The sequence below is a fragment of the Glycine max genome, chromosome 1 (assembly GCF_000004515.6).
Source record: "Glycine max cultivar Williams 82 chromosome 1, Glycine_max_v4.0, whole genome shotgun sequence".
NCBI lineage: Eukaryota > Viridiplantae > Streptophyta > Magnoliopsida > Fabales > Fabaceae > Glycine > Glycine max.
This window is the reverse complement of record NC_016088.4, coordinates 48400122-48405306: the sequence shown is the minus strand read 5'-3', so window position 1 is coordinate 48405306 and position 5185 is coordinate 48400122.

Below are 5185 nucleotides of genomic sequence, written 5' to 3'. Positions count from 1 at the left end.
CACACACACACACACACACACACACACACACTCACATTACACATAGACACATACACACACACACACACAAACACACACACACAGCCACACACACACACACACACACACACACACACACACACACACACACACACACACAGAAACACACACACACCCACACTGACATACACACACACACACATGATACACACCCTCCTCCGGTTCCTATGGTTGCATTGCCTCCAACATTAGTGGCTTCACTTTGTAGCATGTGGAGGCCTTGACTTCCACTGGAGCTCATGCCAAGTTGGTTGTGCATGCCTTGCTGCTGTTGAAGCACTGAGAAAGGCTGTTGCAGTGATATCCCCAAGAGTATGATGTAGCTGACCAGCCAATGGAGATGGTTGTGGTTGAGAATCAGCTATTGCAGCTAGGTACATGAGATTTCTCTGCAGCCTTGATTGGTTCCTGAAATAATGAGAAGGGGATCATTATGATGTTTTAGGACCACAACAAAAGGAACAGAAGAGGAGTGAGAATCCGATGGTAAGATGTTAAGGGCAAAATCCAATAATTGTTTCGGCTTTCTATCTCAAGGCAAGCAAGGAGAATTTTGATTTCTAGAAGAAACTTTTTTGGTTTATCTAATTAAGCAACACCTCCTTAATGAATTTGTCCAAGTTCATGAATGAACAACCACTGGGTGTAGTGGCTTCCTCTGCCTTCTTCTTCAACTCCATGATCTTTTGTCTCATTTTGTTTCCTTTCTCTCCCGCCATGAAGTCATTGACCAGCTTCTCCACCTCTTCTCTCTTGACATTGGTATCAATTTCAATCCCAATTCCCCATTATTTGCAGATATATCTGCAATTTGTTGGCTGATCTGCAAAGAATGGCTAACACAGCATTGGTACTCATGATACACACAGACCCTCATGATACACACACACACACACATACCCAACTACAATAATAAAGCATAAGCACCCTTGAAACCCAACATTTGAAATTAGTTACAAAAACAACAGCTGATGTCTATATTTGTTTGTAATTGAATTTTACCTTTTGTATGTTCTTGTATGTGATCAGTGTAATTTGCTATATAAACAACTGTTGTTCATGGTGAGTGAACCTTAGATTCCCGTTTGAGACTGAATGCAATGACTCTTGCGGACAGTTTGCATTAGTCATTGTATTTAGTCTTGAATTGTCCGTTTGGACAGTTTGGGGAGACTGATATTTTTATGTTAGATTCATTCGTGATGGTTATTATTATTTTCATTAATTTGATTAAATTTCGGTTCAATGCATTTCAAGTTGTTCTCTGAGTGCATACTTGATTATCGGGAAATTTATTTGACTGATGTCATGTCGTGTACTTGGAGACCAATGCAAAATGCTGCCGAAATTTAGTCAAATTTTTGTAAATAATGGTAACCCTGACGTTTGAAGCTAACATAAAAGACAATTTTCCTAAATGGGATAGGGCCACACCTATAAATAAAAAAGTGAGATTTTCATGCATGGAATTGCTTAGATGGATCGAAGTTGGATGAATGAAAGTCGCATGAGCCCAGAATATAAGGATGGCGTCGAACAGTTCTTGCAATTTGTTTTAGAAAGAGGTCGACCAAATGAAGAAGGAAAATATTATTGTCCTTGCATCAACTGTTTGAATGGAAGACGACAATTACTCGATGACATACGAGACAATTTATTGTGTGATGGGATTAAGAAGAATTACACGACGTGGATATGGCATGGTGAAGTCACAGACACTTTGAGTGGGTCCCAATCTGAACCGTTTGATGTAGAAATGGGAGATCGGTTAGAGGACATGATTCGTGACCTTGGACAAGAGTCTTTCCAGCAAGCACACGCCCCTGTGTATGAAGGATTGCAGAGTGATTCTAAGAAGCCTTTGTATGCAAGGTGCAAGAATTCCTTAACCCTGTTGTCTACTGTGTTAAGTCTAGTTAATGTGAAGGTCAGGTATAGGTGGAGTGACAAAAGTTTCACCTCACTGCTTGAGGTAGTGCACAATCTGCTTCTAGAGGACAACACATTGCCTAAAAGTTACTATAAGGCGAAAAAGATAGTGTCCGATGGGTATGGAGTATCAGAAGATTCATGCTCGCCTCAATGATTGCATACTGTACAGGCATGAATTCCAAGAAATGTCGAAATGCCCTATCTATGGGACTTCACGGTACAAAGTGAAGGATGAAGAAGAAAGCAGTTATGATGAAAACTCGAACAAGGGCCCCTCAGCGAAGGTTTTGTGGTAACTTCCAATCATTCCAAGGTTTAAGTGTCTTTTTTCTAATGAGGATGACGCAAAAGACCTTGCATGGCATGCAAATGGAAGGGTTTCTGATGGAATGGTCCGTCATCTGGTTGATTGCTCGCAGTGGAAGAAGATTGATGGTTTGTATCCAGATTTCGGGAAAGAGCCAAGAAATCTTAGACTTGGACTAGCCAGTGATGGAATGAATCCATATGGCACCTTAAGCACTCAACACAGTTCATGGCCAGTTTTGCTAGTAATTTACAATTTACCTCCTTGGTTGTGCATGAAGCAAAAATACATGATGTTGTCTATGATGATATCGGGCCCAAGACAGCTAGGAAATGACATTGATGTTTATCTAAGTCCGTTGGTTAAAGATCTGAGAAAGTTGTGGGACGAGGGGGTTGTAGTGTTTGATGCATTTCGCAAGGAGACCTTTGAAATGCGTGCAATGCTTTTTTGTACCATTAACGACTTTCCAGCATATGGGAATCTCAGCGGTTACAGTGTTAAGGGTCATCATGCATGCCCCATCTGTGAAGAAAACACAAGTTACATACAACTTAAATATGGCAGAAAAACAGTCTACAGTAGGCATCACCCGCTTTCTAACACCCAATCATCCTTACAGACGACTGAAAAAAGCTTTTAATGGAAGTCAAGAGCATGATATTGCGCCGATACTGTTGACTAGTGAGCAGGTATATCAGCGGGTTCAACACTTGAATATTGTATTTGGGAAGACCCAAAAGAAGGATAAAAGTGAGAGTTGCATATGGAAGAAGAGGTTCATTTTCTTTGATCTTCCGTACTAGTGTGATCTTGACGTTAGACATTGTATTGATGTTATGCATGTGGAGAAAAATGTTTGTGACAGTGTGATTGGGACGCTCCTTAACATTCAAGGCAAGACGAAGGATGACTTCAATACCCGTCAAGATCTAGCTGATATGGGTATACGATCACAGTTGCATCCAAGGTCTGATGGGAAGAAAATTTACTTGCCCCCAGCCTGCCATACTTTGTCCAAGAAGGAGAAGATAAGTTTTTGTCAGTGTCTTCATCGGGTGAAGGTTCCACAAGGATACTCTTCAAATATTAAGAACCTTGTGCAGTTGAAGGAGCTTAAGCTTGTAGGGTTAAAGTCTCACGATTGTCACGTGCTCATGCAACAATTGTTAGCCGTGGCTATATGAGACATCTTGCCAAACAAAGTCAGGTTAGCAATAACTCGCTTATGCTTTTTCTTCTATGTTATATGTAGCAAAGTCATTGATCCAGTCAAGTTTGATGAGTTGGAAAATGAGGCCGCAATTATACTGTGCCAGTTGGAGATGTATTTTCCCCCCTGCTTTCTTTGACATCATGATTCACTTGATTGTGCATCTGGTCAGAGAAATCAAATGTTGTGGTCCTGTTTATCTACGGTGGATTTACCCGGTTAAGTGATACATGAAGATCTTAAAAGGGTATACAAAGAATCTATATCGTCCAGAACCATGTATTGTTGAAAGGTACATTGCAGAAGAAACCATTGAATTTTGTTCAGAATACTTAGAGAAGGCTAAACCTGTTAGGCTTCCTGAGTCTCGGCATGATGACAGAGTGGGTGGTAAGGGTTCAAGAGGGCTGTATGTGATCACTCCAAGTGTAGAAGATTTGTTACAAGCTTACTTGTATATCTTGAACAACAGTAATGAAGTTTTCCCATACATAGTTAAGCATGAAGCTTTAGTCAAACAGAATAATTCGAAAATGTCAAAGAATTGGGTGTTGAAAAAGCATAACAAGACTTTCTGTGATTGGTTTAAAGATACAATCTTTGCAAATGAGAATGCTTTAGAAACATTAAGAAAGCTAGCAGATGGGCATAAAAGAAATGTTATAACCTAGCAAGGATACGACATAAATAGGTATTCATTTTACACAAAAGCACAAGATGACAAAAGTACAATGCAGAACAGCGAGGTCACCCTAAGGGCTGAATCTCAACACTTTGCAAGTGTGAATGACGCCAATCCCTGTGTAGCTTTCATCCCTTACTTTGGGTTCATTGATGAAATTTGGGAGCTTAACTATGTGAAATTTACGGTATGTGTTTTCAAATGTAAATGGGTTGACAGCAACACCGGTGTGCGCACCGATGATATAGGATTTACGTTGGTAGACCTAAAGAAACTTGGTTACCACAATGACCCTTTCATCATGGCAGAACAAGCTAGACAAGTATTTTACGTGCAAGACCCTTGTGATGAAAGGTGGTGAGTGGTTTTGCAGGGCAAAACAATTGGTGTTAATGTAGAAGATGATGATTCATACATGAACACCTATGTTAGTCCTTTGACCGCTCAAATCACTCCTAACGTTGTCGGAGAAGAAGAAGCTGACGACGTTCATGCTAATCGAAATGATCATAATGAAGGAGAATTGATTAACATTGTCTAATGTAATTTTCTGCAGAGACAGAAGTCACCAAAACAAGTAAGTGGCAGCTACATTTTTCTCTGATTGAGGCATCGGTTTTTTGTTTTAGATGGTATCCTTAGGACTTCATACAACTCATGTTTGTCGCCAGTTTCATCATCCACCATTATTTTCATCTGTCTTACGTTTATTGTTGTTAAACCCATATTTATGCTTTCTTCCCTTCATGTCTTGTTTTATCACAACTTTAGCCGAATCTCCTATCTTCAGCACAGTTGAATGTCCTGTCTTATTCTCCAATGACACTTTGATGACCTGTATCTCTTTTCTTTGTATGTTCTAGTGCTTCAGCTTCAGAATGCATAAAGCAATCTGAATTTTCCAGTGATCACCAACGGGTTCTGCATCAGCATTGACACTCTCCACCCTCTTTGGTTTATGCTTCTGTGCTGCATTCCGTGCTTCCTCCTTATAAATCTCAAATTTATTAGA